Source organism: Coregonus clupeaformis, unplaced genomic scaffold, assembly GCF_020615455.1.
Source record: "Coregonus clupeaformis isolate EN_2021a unplaced genomic scaffold, ASM2061545v1 scaf0253, whole genome shotgun sequence".
Classification (NCBI taxonomy): Eukaryota; Metazoa; Chordata; class Actinopteri; order Salmoniformes; family Salmonidae; genus Coregonus; species Coregonus clupeaformis.
Genome location: NW_025533708.1, coordinates 360,343 through 379,323, shown reverse-complemented (window position 1 = coordinate 379,323; position 18,981 = coordinate 360,343). Strand labels below are relative to the sequence as shown.

Sequence of the window (18,981 nt, the reverse complement as noted above, 5' to 3'; positions counted from 1 at the left end):
CACTCATTAGAGCAGTTCATAGACTGCTTACAGGGTAAGGGAACCAATTTATAAACATTTCATTTCGCTGAACATTACGTTTAAAGGGTTACTACCATTAATACACTACAAGTGAAGTTGTCCAAATACATAAGGTGTTTTCATTTCTAAACGGTAAAACAGATGTGTATGAAAATACCCTAAAATAAAAGGTGGCATTCTATAATGTGGCCTCATATTAAACATTTGATGTCAAATCCAAAATGCTGGAGTAACGAGCCAAATGTAACTGTTTTGGGTGATGTCAGTGCTCAGTTTGGACCATAATCCTGAACCTCAGGAGACAAGACGGCATGCCACATGTCAGCGTGCTATTGTGTAAGAAATTTGGCAGTAGGGAAGTTGATGAGAGGCCATCATTTCATGGTGTATTCGCTACAGCAAATTCAATCAAAATGAATAGTGGAATTCCATAGGAACATCCCCATAGACTTAAAAAAATGTCCATCTGAACTGAATTTTGAACCACTTCAAGCTGGCTGTTCTTAGTGAACTTATGGAAAGGATTGTGTTTGACCTAATACAATGATATCTTTCAGAGAACAGGTTAGCTACTGACTTTCAGCATGCATATAGAGACGGCCACTCAACTTGTAGTGCACTGACTCAGATGACTGATGATTGGTAAAAATAAATGAATAATTAAAGGATAGTTGGAGATGTATTGTTAGATTTCAGTGCAGCCTTTGACGTAGGCCAAACCGTTCGGACGCTACAGATGATTTTGTGAGAAGACCGATTTTGGGGATGTCTCATGAACTGACAAGCACCACTCTAACTCTGTCACCTTTCACCGCAGATGTGGAAGTGCGACATAGGAGGATGTGGTGGATTGAGATGCATCCTATGCAAAAATCCTGATATCTCTAGCTTAAACTGACAGATTTTTAAGGGGATTTAAAAACAATGCTAATTCGATTTCCACGGGGGCAAGGACATCGACCTTAGGGGGTAATTTTTTTTTTTACTGCAGAGTGAAACAGAGAGGACAGAGAGGGATAACTTGTATGTCTGTTCTATAAAGTCAATTTCTAGCGGAACTTTCTGTGTTAGCTGAAAGGTGTGTCTGTATTAAACTGAGAAGAGACCATCTGTCTAAATAATGCAGGAGACTCCCTGAATATATCGGTTTTATTTATGAGTGATGAAAAAAAAAACTTGGCAAATGAAACTTTCCTAAAATCCACTCCACCAACAAGCCATTCTTAAATTTAATATAAATCCCCTTTTCACACCTCCTAATGTATTTCATCTGCAGCCACATTCATCCACCTCCATGTCCTGGTAGTGGTGTAGGTTCTATGTTGTTGTTGTTGTCGTAGTAGAGCATGGAGACAGGTGACAGGTGGATGGGTACACTGCAGGGCTGGGGCGTGCTGCGGGGGTCCAGGGACTGTACCAGTGTCTGCAGGACGGCGTGGTTGGTGCAGTTCAGGCTCTCGGCGTGGCAGTAGTTGGCCAGTAGCTCTGCGGAGCGATGGTCCAGTCCTGCCAGCCCTTGATGTCGATGTAGAGGCGGCTGGGTTTACACACATTGCTGGGCGTCACCGGGAGGTAGACGGTGCTCCTCTTCCGCCAAGAGCGGCACTGCTGAGGATTCAGGGATACAGCCACCAGTGAGGCCTGGAACTCTGGGAGGGTTACGGTCGGCCTGAACGGGGCGGCGTTCCCCCGAGTGGTGGGACATGAAGGTATCCGTGGTCAGGGTAAGGCTGCAGCTTCAGTTCCAGTCCGTGCGACCCGGTTTACGCCAGTTCTCTGCCAGGGTTGTGAGGTCCAGGGTGAGGGATTCGGCTCTGGATCCTGCTGCGCCAACTAGGACAGCACCAGCCTGCGGTTGGCCTTGTGTCTCACTCCCCTCAGGGTTGCATGCAGCACCTTGTACAGGGACACACTGAGGACCTGTGGGGCTGGAACTTGATTTCCAGCTGCGCCAGAGAGAGTTGCTCCACTGGCTGCAGGACGGACATGTTGAAGAACAGATGTTTCTCCACACAGCCGTGGCAGCTGCCACTTCATCCTGACACCAGTCTACCTTCAGGGGACAGACAAAACAAGACATATTAGCTTTGGACTCTAGAACTAGGACCTAGATTTCAAATAACAGTATTTGGAATGTCACAGTCAATATAGGCCCAAAAAATGTTGGGGCACAAAAACAATGGGAGTGAATGAACTCCAGATGCAATTGTTTTCAAAAACCAAATGGAATCTCTTAAATACCATACATGTTCAAAAATGGATTGTGTATGCCTATGTATCTCAATAATGACTTGATATCAAATTGTAATTTTGAGAATATTTAAAATCCAGATATTCCTCTGTCATCCACTGATCTTAAAGGGGCAATCTGCAGTTCAAACAACAACAAAGCGGGTACCACGCCACTTTTTTAGGTAAACAGCTTAAGGATGGGGCTGGGGAAATGTAACCATTCTCAAATTCATAAAATGGGCTATGCAAGGACTGACCATCCATGAAATCAAAATCTTAGTTTTAAACCACCTTCCAAAAATTACTGGGGGGAGGGTGGGTACAACTCGAGATGCACACCCCTCCCCAGCTTAAAACATATTTTCACATGACCTTCCCCTTTTTTCTTGAAGAAAAGTTACAATACCCTCCACCTTCATTGAATTAACTCAATCATGATTATGACCAGTAACAGTGAGAAAGTAGGCCTACCTCCTTACTATGATCAGGGGGTGAAAAAATAAAATCACCTTTATATTAGAGCATTGCATCCAACTATCATCGTATTTGTGGGTCCTGGAAAAAAGGCCTTTTCTAAACAGATTTCATGTAATTCTGTTGAAATTAGCAGAATGTATTTTTTAATACCACAGTTTTATCTGAACTAATAGTCGGCGGGCCAGAACATAATACAGTAACAGTGCAATTCATAGACCTAGACTGTTTTGAACAACATTTTTAACACATCTGGTTAAAACATAATCAATTCAATGACAATTACATAATAGTTTATTATTATTATTTTTGGCTGTTCTTAGTAAATGAGTTTTGTGCATTGATTGGGTAAAAACAGGGACCATATCCTACTTTTTATTAGTTCTAAACAATCAGCTTGTTGGCGCTCACAAAAAGACCCAAAAGAAAGGCGGATTTGGAAAATAGAAGTTTGAGGGAAGAACGGACAGAGACACATTACCTTTCCACCATAGACAGAGGGCTGACACAGAACAATTTTAACTTAACTGATGGCTACTCTTCTGTGGCTTAACCCAACAAGAGAAGGTCACAAGTGCGTCCCTAAAAGCTGCCTGGGTTTAAAAATCATCTCTTTTACAGAAAGTGAATAGCTCAATTGATAGCGACAGAGTTACACATTGTAGACCTATTAGATTACTTGCCAATGAAAGTAATTTGCTCAGCCTCTGAATGTCATGGAGATGAAACAGATAGAGATACCCTCATGAGCATCGAAGTCACGGCTTTCTTGCGCATTTTGCAGCTCATTTCTAGCAGAAAGCATCACGGAGGAAAGCGTCGTTATAGATCACTTTATATAATCAGAATCCGTTTTAGTTTCTTCAAAACCTTAAGCTAACAAGAGGTATGCTTTTTGACATTTTCTTTATCAAAATGTAGGCTATGGCATACCCTCACATAGACCTACCCCCTCATTAGAACCCTGGTTTTCACTTAACACACCAAGCCCTTCATGGACACAGGGGTATTTAAGGAGTGGTGACACTATTGGAGGAATTGACCGACAAATCTATTGATAGTGTATAATTTCATCTGTCAAACAGGTAGGCCTACCTCTTATTTCTTAAATAGGAAGAAATAGGCTCCGAAATAAAGACCTCCTGTTGTTAGTTAATTTAAATTAAAATGAAGACTGTTGAAATGAATTACTCGACTTAGCCTAGTTTCAGCACATCGTCAGGATAGAACGGCTGACTCCAGTAAGACAAGAGGTGGTGGTCTGTGTATATTTGTAAACAACAGCTGGTGCATAAAATCTAATACTAAGGAAGTCTCAAGGTTTTGCTCGCCTGAGGTAGAGTATCTCATGATAAGCTGTAGACCACACTATTTACCAAGAGATTTTTCTTCTATATTTTTCATAGCTGTCTATATACCACCACAAATCAATGCTGGCACTAAGACTGCACTCAATGAGCTGTATAAGGCCATAAGTAAATAGGAAAACACTCATCCAGAGGCAGCGCTCCTAGTGGCCGGGGACTTTAATGAAGGGAAACTTAAATCTGTTCTACCTCATTTCTACCAGCATGTTAAATGTGCAACAGAGGAAGAAAAAAAACTCTAGACCACCTTTACTCCACACACAGAGACGCATACAAAGCTCTCCCTCGCCCTCCATTTGGAAAATCTGACCATAACTCTATCCTCCTGATTCCTGCTTATAAGCAAAAACTAAAGCAGGAAGTACCAATGACTCGGTTAATAAAAAATTGCTCAGATGACGCAGATGCTAAGCTACAGGACTGTTTTGCTAGCACAGACTGGAATATGTTTCCCGGGATTCTTCAGATAGCATTGAGGAGTACGCCACATCAGTCACTGGCTTCATCAATAAGTGCATCGAAGACGTCGTCCCCACAGGGACTGTACGTACTTACCCCAACCAGAAGCCATGGATTACAGGCAACATCCGCACTGAGCTAAAAGCTAGCGCTGCCGCTTTCAAAGAGCGGGACTCTAACCCGGACGCTTAGAAGAAATCCCGCTTAGAAGAAATCCCGCTATGCCCTCCGACGAACCATCAAACAGGCAAAGAGTCAATACAGGACTAAGATTGAATCGTACTACACCGGCTCTGATGCTCGTTGGATGTGGCAGGGCTTGAAAACAATAACAGACTACAAAGGGAAGCACAGCCGCGAGCTGCCCAGTGACACAAGCCTACCAGACGAGCTAAATCACCTCTATGCTCGCTTCGAGGCAAGCAACACTGAAGCATGCATGAGAGCACCAGCTGTTCCGGATGACTTTGTGATCCCGCTCTCCGTAGCCGATGTGAGTAAGACTTTTAAGCAGGTCAACATTCACAAGGCCGCAGGGCCAGACGGATTACCAGAACGTGTACTCCGAGCATGTGCTGACCAACTGGCAAGTGTCTTCACTGACATTTTCAACATGTCCCTGACTGTGTCTGTAATACCAACATGTTTCAAGCAGACCACCATAGTCCCTGTCCCCAAGGACACTAAGATAACCTGCCTAAATGACTACCGACCCGTAGCACTCACGTCTGTGGCCATGAAGTGCTTTGAAAGGCTGGTCAATTATCCCAGAAACCCTAGACCCACTCCAATTTGCATATAGCCCCAACAGATCCACAGATGATGCAATCTCTATTGCACTCCACACTGCCCTTTCCCACCTGGACAAGAGGAACACATACGTGAGAATGGTATTCATTGAATACAGCTCAGCGTTCAACACCATAGTGCCCTCAAAGCTCATCACTAAGCTAAGGATCCTGGGACTAAACACCTCCCTCTGCAACTGGATCCTGGTCTTCTGACGGGCCGCCCCCAGGTGGTAAGGGTAGGTAACAACACATCTGCCACGCTGATCCTCAACACGGGGGCCCCTCAGGGGTGCGTGCTCAGTCCCCTTCTGCACTCCCTGTTCACCCACGACTGCATGGCCAGGCACGACTCCAACACCATTATTAAGTTTGCTGACGACACAACAGTGGTAGGCCTGATCCCCGACAACGATGAGACAGCCTATAGGCAGGAGGTCAGAGACCTGGCCGTGTGGTGCCAGGATAACAACCTCTCCCTCAACGTGATCAAGACAAAGGAGATGATTGTGGACCACAGGAAAAAAAAGAGGACTGAGCACGCCCCCATTCTCATCGACAGGGCTGTAGTGGAACAGGTTGAGAGCTACAAGTTCCTTGGTGTCCACATTACCAACGAACTAACATGGTCCAAACACACCAAGACAGTCGTGAAGAGGACACAACAAAGCCTATTCCCCCTCAGGAGACTGAAAACATTTGGCATGGGTCCTCAGATCCTCTAAAGGTTCTACAGCTGCACCATCGAGAGCATCCTGACTGGTTGCATCACCGCCTGGTATGGCAATTGCTCAGCCTCCGACCGCAACGCACTACAGAGGGTAGTGCGTACGGCCCAGTACATCACTGGGGCCAAGCATCCTGCCATCCAGGACCTCTATACCAGGCGGTGTCAGAGGAAGGCCCTAAAAATTGTCAAAAACTCCAGCCACCCTAGTCATAGACTGTTCTCTCTGCTACCGCACGGCAAACGGTACCGGAGCGCCAAAACTAGGTCCAAAAGGCATCTCAACAGCTTCTACCCCCAAGCCATAAGACTCCTGATCAGCTAATCATGGCTACCCGGACAATTTGCAATGCCCTCCTACCCCCACCCCGTCCTCCTTTTTTACTCTGCTGCTACTCTATTTATTATTTATGCATAGTCACTTTAACTCTACCTACATGTACATATTACCTCAATTACCTCGACTAGCCGGTGCCCCCGCACATTGACTCTGCACCGGTACCCCCCTGTTTTTAGCCTCCCTACTATTATTTTATTTTACTGCTGCTCTTTATTCATCTGCTTTTCTTTTTTTTGCTTAACACTTTTTTACTTTTTTTTACTTTGCATTGTTGGTTAAGGGCTTGTAAGTAAGCATTCCACTAATGTCTACACCTGTTGTATTCGGGGCATGTGGCAAATACAATTTGATTTGATGTCTTGTCCACCTCCCGTTTGATTGTGCCGTGGCTGCGGCTTCACATTTCAGCACCACAAAGTTGTCACGGTTACTCAAATCTGGCTTATTGTGAAGTCAATAATTCTGATAAAAAAGCCTCATCATGGGCAATGAAACAAGTTGTTTCTTGGCCTTTGTAGAGGCAAACATCAAAGGTGTGAGTGTTATGAAAATGAGCCCAGAGCAGACAGTGGCAACCCATGTGGGTACTGTGGCATAGGCTAGTGTATAAGGAGAGTAGCCTACCAAAACCCCTTGATAGGGGAGACGCATGCAAGCAGACGGGGAAAGTTGTCTTGGATGGAATAAATTATATAGGAAAACCTGCAAAACGGAGAATGTAAACCAGGGAAAAAACGTACCACCCTCCCCTGTGCCCACGAAATATCCACACAACCCTCCCCCAAGCAAAACAAAAGTTACACCCCCCTCCCCTATTGGGGGAGTAGCAGGGGGGAGTGGGGTGTAGGTAGCTGACTAGTGGTGTCTACAGGGGGCAGGGGGGAGAAGGTAGCTGACCAGTGGTGGCTCCAGGGGGGAGGGGGGAGCAGGTGGCTGACTAGTGGTGGCTCCAGGGGGGAGGGGGGAGCAGTTGCTGACTAGTGGTGGCTCCAGGTGGAGGGGGGGGAGTAGTTAGCTGACTAGTGGTGGCTCCAGGGGGAGGGGGGAGGGGGTAGCTGACTAGTGGTGGCTCCAGGTGGAGGGGGGGAGGTAGCTGACTAGTGGTGGCTCCAATGGGGAGGAGGCAGCAGGTAGCTGACTAGTGGTGGCACCAGGGGGGAGGGGGGAGCAGGTGGCTGACTAGTGGTTGCTCCAGGGTGGAGGGGGGAGCAGTCGCTGACTAGTGGTGGCACCAGGGGGGAGGGGGAGCAGTAACTGACTAGTGGTGGCTCCAGGGGGAGGGGGGAGCAGGTGGCTGACTAGTGGTTGCTCCAGGGTGGAGGGGGGAGCAGTCGCTGACCAGTGGTGGCTCCAGGTGGAGGGGGGGAGGTAGCTGACTAGTGGTGGCTCCAGGGGGAGGGGGGAGGGGGAGCAGGTGGCTGACTAGTGGTGGCTCCAGGGGGAGGGGGGGGTCAGGTAGCTGACTAGTGGTGGCTCCAGGGTGGGGGGGAGGGAGGTAGCTGACTAGTGGTGGCTCCAGGGGGAGGGGGAGCAGGTGGCTGACTAGTGGTGGCTCCAGGGGGAGGGGGTCAGGTAGCTGACTAGTGGTGGCTCCAGGGTGGGGGGAGGTAGCTGACTAGTGGTGGCTCCAATGGGGAGGAGGCAGCAGGTAGCTGACTAGTGGTGGCTCCAGGGGGGAGGGGGGGGAGGGAGGTAGCTGACTAGTGGTGGCTCCAGGGGGGAGGAGGGAGCAGGTAGCTGACTAGTGGTGGCTCCAGAGGGGAGGGGGGGTCAGGTAGCTGACTAGTGGTGGCTCCAGGGTGTGCTCCTGTAGAACACTGTGAGGGCCCTCAGGGACAGGCCACATTTCTTCAGCATCCTGAGGTTGAAGAGTCGCTGTCGTGCCTTCTTCACCACAGTGTCTGTGTGGTTAGACAATTTCAGCTTCTCTGAGATGTGTATGCAGAGGAATTTGAAGTTATTGACCGTCTCCACGGCGGCCTCGTTGATGAGGATGTGGGCGTGTCCAGCCTGGTTCCTCCTGAAGTCCACAATCAGCTCCTTTGTTTTGCTAACATTGAGGGAGAGGTTGTTTACCAGGCACCAGGCCGTCAGAGTGCCTACCTTCTCCCTGTAGGCTGTCTCGTAATTGTTTAAAAAATAATAAGAATTGTTGCAATAAAACATCAATAAAAATTGGTAGATCAGCTTTAATATTGCAGATAGATTGCAGCTTCCATCAATGTAATTGTCTGCATCATTTCCGATCCCCTATGTATTTTTTGGTGAAAATATTTTTATATCTATATATATATATATATATATATATATATATAAATATATATACCACCAGTCAAAGGTTTGGACACACCTACTCGTTCAAGGGTTTTTGTTAATTGTATAGAATTTTTTACATTGTAGAATAATAGTGAAGACATCAACATTTTGAAAAAGCACATATGGAATAATGTAGTAACCAAAAAAGTGTTAAACAAACCAAAATATATTTTATATTTGAGATTCTTCAAATAGCCGCCCTTTGCCTTGATGACATATTTATACACTCTTGGCATTCTCTCAACCAGCTTAATGAGGTAGACACATGGAATGCATTTAAATTAAAAGTGGTGCCTTCTTTAAAGTTAATTTGTGGAATTTCTGTATTTCTTAATACGTTTGAGCCAATCAGTTGTGTTGTGACAAGGTAGGTGGGTATACAGAAGATAGCCCTATTTGGTAAAATACCAAGTCCATATTATGGCAAGAACAGCTCAAATATGCAAAGAGAAACGACAGTCCATCATTACTTTAAGACATGAAGGTCAGTCAATACGGAACATTTCAAGAACATTGACCGTTTCTTCAAGTGCAGTCGCAAAAACCATCGAGCGCAATGATGAAACTGGCTCTCATGAGGACCGCCACAGGAATGGAAGACCCAGAGTTACCTCTGCTGCAAAACAATCCACACTACCCTCCCCCAAGTGACAAAGAAAACTTACACTCCCCCCAGCAATTACACTCCCCCCAGTAACTGTCCCTAATTGTGCTGTCAATTGAAGTTCATATTTGATGTGTACTAGACACAATTTGTATCTGAAACATTTGGCAGGTAGGAAACATTTCAACTGTTGGGTCTTCAAAGTATGGTGGTGCAGTGCTGCCATACACACACAAAAAAATCATTTTATTTCATCACCTAAATACGAAATAATGATCACATTAATACGTGATACTGAAATGATCTCGTATTAAAACCTCTTAAATGTTAATTCCCCCATATAGGGGACTTTTGTTTTGTTTTAATGTAACAGTTATATCAAGGCATATCAAGTTATGTAAAGCCAAATCGCTTCACAACAGTTCTGACTGACAGCCCCGCTTCCCAGCTTCAAATCAATTGCCCTCCAATGATATCCACAGCCATTGGAGGCTCTGGAGTCCCGTCTTAACGCTCATTTGCTGATCAGACTGTCCGTCAATTTGTGGCGGAACGGTATATTAAAGGCACACAAGCTGAATTGGGCTGCAAAGCTAAGAGTCTACTGCAGCGAGAGGAAGTAGTCCCATCGTTCTATGACAAAAACACATCGATGTACATCGAATTTAATAAAAATAAATACATCGGATACAATATGAAGATGTGATACAAAACCACTTTTTGTTTCATCACTGAGTGACAAACTTTATATTAGAATTAAATGAAAGCTGAGATCGTGACGAATCAGTAGAGTAATCACAGGGGGATAGAGACAGCAATGAATGAGAGCAGTGCCCCAGGAAATGAGTCAGATTTTCACTGACCACTAATATAAAAGATGAATACAGTATTAAGGCAGCTGAAGTCTTGTAGCATGTCAGTTTTATAGTTGATTGTGAGTATATGTAGATTATTTTAAAAAACGTTCAAACCCTATTCCCCCATTTTTTTCAGGAATAGGTTGTTCATAGCATATGACATTTGAAAATGAAATCTACAATGTACTATTTGTCATACTATTTCCTATAGCAGTGCATACTAGTATTTACTATACTAGTTCAAAAAGTGCATACAAATCATAGATACCATCTAAAAAAAAGCAACAAATCTGAACTTTCTAACAGTATAAGGCATTACTAGGTACTGTTTATGGCTTTCTCATGTAGATATATTTATACGCCATCCACTTAACATTAACATTCAAACATCTTATTAATATATGATTTATAATATGCTCTAGATCAGGGTTTCCCAAACTCGGTCCTGGGTGCACGTTTTGGTTTTTGCCCAGGAGTGATTACGGATATATTCAAACTCTCCCTATCCCAGTCTGTTGTCCACCATTGTTCCTGTACCCAAGAAAGCGAAGGTAACTGAACTAAATTATTATCATCAAGGACCTCAGCCACCTGAGTCAAGTCCTGTTTACCCCGCTACCATCTAGAAGGAGGAGACAGTACAGGTGCGTCAAAGCTGGGACAGAGAGACTGAAAAACAGCTTCTATCTCCAGGTCATCAGGCTGTTAAATAGTCACCACTAGACGGCCTCTGCTCAGTACCCTGCCGTAAACTTAATCACTGTTACTAGCCCACAACCACCCAGAACTCTACCCTGTACCTTAGAGACTGCTGTCCTATGTACGTAGAGTCATTGAACACTGGTCACTTTAATAACGTTTACATACTGTTTTACCCACTTAATATACTGTAGTCTCGTCTAGGCTAATCCTATATAACTACTACTGCTCAAATGACACCGCTGGTCCTGCTCACACTGCCCTTCCCTATGCTTTGACTTCTTTCTCCCCTCTCTCTCCAGATGAAATCTTGCGACTTGTGACGGCCGGCCGCCCAACAACCTGCCTGCTTGACCCTATCCCCTCCTCTCTTCTCCAGACCATTTCCGGAGACCTTCTCCCTTACCTCACCTCGCTCATCAACTCATCCTTGACCGCTGGCTATGTCCCTTCCGTCTTCAAGAGAGCGAGAGTTGCACCCCTTCTGGCGTGGCGAGAATCTGTCTCCGCACCACGTGCTCTCACCACTGGTGTCCCCCAGGGCTCAGTTCTAGGCCCTCTCCTATTCTCGCTATACACCAAGTCACTTGGCTCTGTCATATCCTCACATGGCCTCTCCTATCATTGCTACGCAGACGACACACAATTAATCTTCTCCTTTCCCCCATCTGATAACCAGGTGGTGAATCGCATCTCTGCATGTCTGGCAGACATATCAGTGTGGATGACGGATCACCACCTCAAGCTGAACCTCGGCAAGACGGAGCTGCTCTTCCTCAAGGGGAAGGACTGCCCGTTCCATGATCTCGCCATCACGGTTGACAACTCCGTTGTGTCCTCCTCCCAGATTGCAAAGAGCCTTGGCGTGACCCTGGACAACACCCTGTCATTCTTTGCTAACATCAAGGCGGTTACCCGATCCTGTTGGTTCATGCTCTACAACATTCGCAGAGTACGACCCTGCCCTTACACAGGAAGCGGCACAGGTCCTAATCCAGGCACTTGTCATCTCCCGTCTGGATTACTGCAACTCGCTGTTGGCTGGGCTCCCTGCCTGTTCCATTAAACCCCTACAACTCATCCAGAACACTGCAGCCCGTCTGGTGTTCAACCTTCCCAAGTTCTCTCACGTCACCCAGCTCCTCCGCACACTCCACTGGCTTCCAGTTGAAGCTTGCATCTGCTACAAGACCATGGTGTTTGCCTACGGAGCTGTGAGGGGAACGGCACCTCCGTACCTTCAGGCTCTGATCAGTCCCTACACCCAAACGAGGGCACTACGTTCATCCACCTTTGGCCTGCTGGCTCCCTACCTCTGCGGAAGCACAGTTCCCGCTCAGCCCAGTCAAAACTGTTCGCTTCCCTGGCCCCCCCAATGGTGGAACAAGCTCCCCTCACGATGCCAGGACAGCGGAGTCACTCACCACCTTCCGGAGACACTTGAAACCCCACCTCTTTAAGGAATACCTGGGATAGGATAAAGTAATCCTTCTACCCCCACTTACCCCCCAAAAAAAAACAAAAAAACAATAATAATAATTGTAAAGTGTTTGTCCCACTGGCTATCATAAGGTGAATGCACCAATCTGTAAGTCGCTCTGGATAAGAGCGTCTGCTAAATGACGAAAATGTAAATGTAAATGTATCAATTGACCAATTCGGCACATTTGGGCAGACTTTATACAAAATAGTCCAGTATTGCAATGCTTCACTGGATCAATCAGAAACTTTGCACACACACTGCTGCCATCTAGTGGCCAAAAAATTGCGCCTCAACTGCAATATTATATTGTGGCCTTTAACTTGCATTTCAATGACGATGGAACAATTTTTTTATTTTTATAAAACGTGTGTTTTTTTGATTGATTTATCTTTTACCAGATCTAATGTGTTTTATTCTCCTATATTAATTTCACATTACCACAAACTACAAAGTGTTTCCTTTCAAATGGTATCAAGGATATGCATATACTTGCTTCAGGTCCTGAGCTACAGGCAGTTAGATTTGGGTATGTCGTCCTACGCGAAAATGGAAAAAAAGGGTCCGATCCTGAAGAGATTAAACAGCATGATCATTAAACAGGTGCACCTTGTGCTGGGGACAAAAAAGCCAACTTTAAAATGTGCAGTTTTGTCACACAACACAATGCCACAGATGTCTCAAGTTTTGAGGGAGCGTGCAATTGGCATGCTGACTGCAGGAATGTCCACCAGAGCTTTTGCCAAAGAATTGAATGTTTATTTCTCTACCATAAGCTACCTCCAACTTTGTTTTTGAGAATTTGGCAGTACGTCCAACCGGCCTCACAAACGCAGACCACATGTAACCACTCTAGCACAAGACCTCCACAACCGGCCTCTTCACCTGCGGGATCGTCTAAGGGGGGATAGGGGGGGGGGTGCTGAGGAGTATTTCTGTCTGTAATAAAGCCCTTTTGTGGGGAAAAACTCATTCTGAATGGCTGGGCCTGGCCCCCAAGTGGATGGGCCTGGCTCCCAAGTGGGTGGGCCTATGCCCTCCAAGGACCACTCATGGCTGCACCACTGCCCAGTCATGTGAAATCCAAAGATTAGGGCCTAACTACATTTACAGTTGAAGTCGGAAGTTTACATACACCTTAGCCAAATATATTTAAACTCAGTTTTCCACAATTCCTGACATTTAATCCTAGTAAAAATTCCCTGTCTTAGGTCAGTTAGGATCACCACTTTATTTTAAGAATGTGAAATGTCAGAATAATAGTAGAGAGAATGATTTATTTCAGCTTTTATTTATTTCATCACATTCCCAGTGGGTCAGTAGTTTACATACACTCAATTAGTATTTGGTAGCATTGCCTTTAAATTGTTTAACTTGGGTCAATCGTTTCGGGTAGCCTTCCACAAGCTTCTCACAATAAGTTGGGTGAATTTTGGCCCATTCCTCCTGACAGAGCTGGTGTAACTGAGTCAGGTTTGTAGGCCTCCTTGCTCGCACATGCTTTTTCAGTTCTGTCCACACATTTTTTATAGGATTGAGGTCAGGGCTTTGTTATGGCCACTCCAATACCTTGACTTTGTTGTCCTTAAGCCATTTTGCCACAACTTTGGAAGTATGCTTGGGGTCATTGTCCATTTGGAAGACCCATTTGCGACCAAGCTTTAACTTCCTGACTGATGTCTTGAGATGTTGCTTCAATATATACACATAATTTTCCTTCCTCATGATGCCATCTATTTTGTGAAGTGCAACAGTCCCTCCTGCAGCAAAGCACCCCCACAGCATGATACTGCCACCCCCGTGCTTCACGGTTGGGATGGTGTTCTTCGGCTTGCAAGCATTCCCCTTTTTCCTCCAAACATAATGATGGTCATTTTGGCCAAACAGTTCTATTTTGGTTTCATCAGACCAGAGGACATTTCTCCAAAAAGTACGATCTTTGTCCCCATGTGCAGTTGCAAACCGTAGTCTGGCTTTTTTATGGCGGTTTTGGAGCAGTGGCTTCTTCCTTGCTGAGCGGCCTTTCAGGTTATGTCGTTATAGGACTCGTTTTACTGTGGATATAGATACTTTTGTACCTGTTTCCTCCAGCATCTTCACAAAGTCCTTTGCTGTTGTTCTGGGATTGATTTGCACTTTTCGCACCAAAGTACGTTCATCTCTATGAGACAGAACACGTCTTCTTCCTGGTGTTTATACTTGCGTACTATTGTTTGTACAGATGAACGTGGTACCTTCAGGCGTTTGGAAATTGCTCCCAAGGATGAACTAGACTTGTGGAGGTCTACCATTTTTATTCTGAGGTCTTAGCTGATTTCTTTTGATTTTCCCATGATGTCAAGCAAATAGGCACTGAGTTTGAAGGTAGGCCTTGAAATACATCCACAGGTACACCTCCAATTGACTCAAATGATGTCAATTAGCCTATCAGAAGCTTCTAAAGCCATGACATCATTTTCTGGAGCTGTTGAAAGGCACAGTCAACTTAGTGTATGTAAACTTCTGACCCCACTGGAATTGTGATACAGTGAATAATACGTGAAATAATCTGTCTGTAAACAATTGTTGGAAAAATTACTTGTGTCGTGCACAAATCAGATGTCCTAACTGACTTGCCAAAACTATACTTTGTTAAAAATAAATTTGTGGAGTGGTTGAAAAACAAGTTTTAATGACTCCAACCTAAGTGTATGTAAACTTCCGACTTCAACTGTATATCAATTGACTGATTTCCTTATATGAACTTTAACTCAGTAAAATCTTTGAAATTGTTGCATGTTGCGTTTAGATTTTTGTTCGGTATATGTACACTACTGGTCAAAAGTATTAGAACACCTACTCATTCAAGGGTTTTTCTTTATTTTTAGTATTTTCTACATTGTAGAGTAATAGTGAAGACATCACAACTATGAAATAACACATATGGAATCATGTAGTAACCAAAAAAGTGTTAAACATATCGAAATATATTTTATATTTGAGATTCTTCAAATAGCCGCCCCTTGACTTGATGACAGTTTTGCACATTCTTTGCATTCTCTCAACCAGCTTCATGAGGTAGTCAACTGGAATGCATTTCAATTAACAGGTGTGCCTTCTTAAAAGTTAATTTGTGGAATTTCTTTCCTTCTTAATGCGTTTGAGCCAATCACTTGTGTTGTGACAAGGTAGGGTGGGTATACAGAAGATAGCACTATTTGATAAAATACCAAGTCCATATTATGTCAAGAACAGCTCAAATAAGCAAAGAAAAATGACAGTCCATCATTACTTTAAGACATGAAGGTCAGTCAATACGAAAAATGTCAAGAACTTTGAAAGTTTCGTTAAGTGCAGTCGCAAAAACCATCAAGCGCTATGATGAAACTGGCTCTCATGAGGACCGCCACAGGAATGGAAGACCCAGAGTTAACTTTACTGCAGAGGATAAGTTCATTAGAGTTACCAGCCTCAGAAATTGCTGCCCAAATAAATGCTTCACATAGTTCAAGTAACAGACACATCTCAACATCAACTGTTCAGAGGAGACTGTGAATCAGGCCTTCATGGTCGAATTGCTGCAAAGAAACCACTACTAAAGGACACCAATAAGAAGACGAGACTTGCTTGGTCCAAGAAACACGAGCAATGACCGGTGGAAATGTGTCCTTTGGTCTGATGAGTCCAAATAGGAGATTGTTGATTCCAACCGCGTGTCTTTGTGAGACGCAGTGTGGGTGAACGGATGATCTCCGCATGTGTATTTCCCACCGTAAAGCATGGAGCAGGAGGTGTTATGGTGTGGGGGTGCTTTGCTGGTGACACTGTTTGTGATTTTTTTTTTTATTCAAGGCACATTTAACCAGCATGGCTACCACAGCATTCTGTAGCGATACGCCATCCCATGGTTTGGGCTTACTGGGACTATCATTTGTTTTTCAACAGGACACTTTGTTGGTTACTACATGATTACATTTGTGTTATTTCATAGTGTTGATGTCTTCGCTATAATTCTACAATGTAGAAAATAGTAGAAATAAAGAAAAACCCTTGAATGAGTAATTGTTCTAAAACTTTTGACCGATAGTGTATATGACGAGTGGAGACTGCTGAGGGGATGTAGCTCAGTTGGTAGAGCATGGCGTTTGCAACGCCAGGGTTGTGGGTTCGATTCCCACGGGGGGCCAGAAAGTCTGTAAGTCGCTCTGGATAAGAGCGTCTGCTAAATGACGTAAATGTAATGTAAATGTGGGAGGACGGCTCATAACAATGGATGGAATGGAGTCAATGGAATGGCATCAACCACATGTTTGGTGTGTTTGATTCCATTCCATCCATTGTTATGAGCCGTCCTCCCCTCAGCAGCCTCCACTGTATATGACAGTATATATAGACATAATGGACAGTATATTAATAGAAAAGGTGTGTACAGCAGCAGTTGTATATGATGAGCCTCGACTAGAATTTACTATATACAGTGAGGGGGAAAAGTATTTGATCCCCTGCTGATTTTGTACGTTTGCCCACTGACAAAGACATGATCAGTCTATCTTTTTAATGGTAGGTTTATTTGAACAGAATAACAACAACAAAAAATACAGAAAAACGCCTGTCAAAAATGTTATAAATTGATTTGCATTTTAATGAGGGAAATAAGTATTTGACCCCTCTGCAAAACATGACTTAGTAGTTAGTGGCAAAACCCTTGTTGGCAATCACAGAGGTCAGACGTTTCTTGTAGTTGGCCACCAGGTTTGCACACATCTCAGGAGGGATTTTGTCCCACTCCTCTTTGCAGATCTTCTCCAAGTCATTAAGGTTTCGAGGCTGACGCTTGGCAACCTCGAACCTTCAGCCTCCTCCACAGATTTTATTGGGGATTAAGGTCTGGAGACTGGCCAGGCCACTCCAGGACCTTAATGTGCTTCTTCTTGAGCCACTCCTTTGTTGCCTTGGCCGTGTGTTTTGGGTCATTGTCATGCTGGAATACCCATCCACGACCCATTTTCAATGCCCTGGCTGAGGGAAGGAGGTTCTCACCCAAGATTTGACAGTACATGGCCCCGTCCATCGTCCCTTTGATGCCGTGAAGTTGTCCTGTCCCCTTAGCAGAAAAACACCCCCAAAGCATAATGTTTCCACCTCCATGTTTGACGGTGGGGATGGTGTTCTTGGGGTCATAGGCATTCCTCCTCCTCCAAACACAGCGAGTTGAGTTGATGCCAAAGAGCTCTCTTTCACCCAGTTCTCCTCTGAATCATTCAGATGTTCATTGGCAAACTTCAGACGGGCCTGTATATGTGCTTTCTTGAGCAGGGGGACCTTGCGGGTGCTGCAGGATTTCAGTCCTTCACGGCATAGTGTGTTACCAATTGTTTTCTTGGTGACTATGGTCCCAGCTGCCTTGCGATCATTGACAAGATCCTCCCGTGTAGTTCTGGGCTGATTCCTCACCGTTCTCATGATCATTGCAACTCCACGAGGTGAGATCTTGCATGGAGCCCCAGGCCGAGGGAGATTGTCAGGTCTTTTGTGTTTCTTCCATTTGCGAATAATTGCACCAACTGTTGTCACCTTCTCACCAAGCTGCTGGATGATGGTCTTGTAGCCCATTCCAGCCTTGTGTAGGTCTACAATATTGTCCCTGACATCCTTGGAGAGCTCTTTGGTCTTGGCCATGGTGGAGAGTTTGGAATCTGATTGATTGATTGCTTCTGTGGACAGGTGTCTTTTATACAGGTAACAAGCTGAGATTACGAGCACTCCCTTTAAGAGTGTGCTCCTAATCTCAGCTCGTTACCTGTATAAAATACATTTGGGAGCCAGAAACCTTTCTGATTGAGAGGGGGTCAAATACTTAATTCCCTCATTAATATGCAAATCAATTTATAACATTTTTTTGTTGTTATTTTGTCTCTCACTGTTCAAATAAACCTACCATTAAAATTATAGACGGATCATTTCTTTGTCAGTGGGCAAACGTACAAAATCAGCATGTGATCAAATACTTTTTTCCCTCAGTGTACATATGAAGTGGGTAAAACAGTATGTAAACATTATTAAAGTGACCAGTGTTCAATGACTACATACATAGGACAGCCGTCTCTAAGGTACAGGGTAGAGTTCTGGGTGGTTGTGGGCTAGTAACAGTGATTAAGTTTACGGCAGGGTACTGAGCAGAGGCCGGCTAGTGGTGACTATTTAACAGCCTGATGACCTGGAGATAGAAGCTGTTTTTCAGTCTCTCTGTCCCAGCTTTGACGCACCTGTACTGTCTCCTCCTTCTAGATGGTAGCGGGGTAAACAGGACTTGACTCAGGTGGCTGAGGTCCTTGATGATAATAATTTAGTTCAGTTACCTTCGCTTCCTTGGGTACAGGAACAAAGGTGGGTATCTTGAAGCAAGCGGGGACAACAGACTGGGATAGGGAAAGATTTAATATATCCGTAATCACTCCTGGGCAAAAACCAAAAAACTTTCACCCAGGACCGAGTTTGGGAAACCCTGATCTAGAGCATATTATAAATAATATATTAACAAGATGTTTGAATGTCAATGTTAAGTGGATGGCGTATAAAACATATCTTCATGAGAAGGCCATTAACAGTCCCTAGTAATGCCTTATACTGTTAGAAAG

General features: G+C 44.6%; 1 pseudogene; it reads right to left on the bottom strand.

Moving 5' to 3' along the window:
- Positions 1–1,287: 1,287 nt before the first annotated feature.
- LOC121554904 lies at positions 1,288–5,478 on the bottom strand (annotated as a pseudogene).
- Between the last annotated feature and the right edge of the window lie 13,503 nt (positions 5,479–18,981).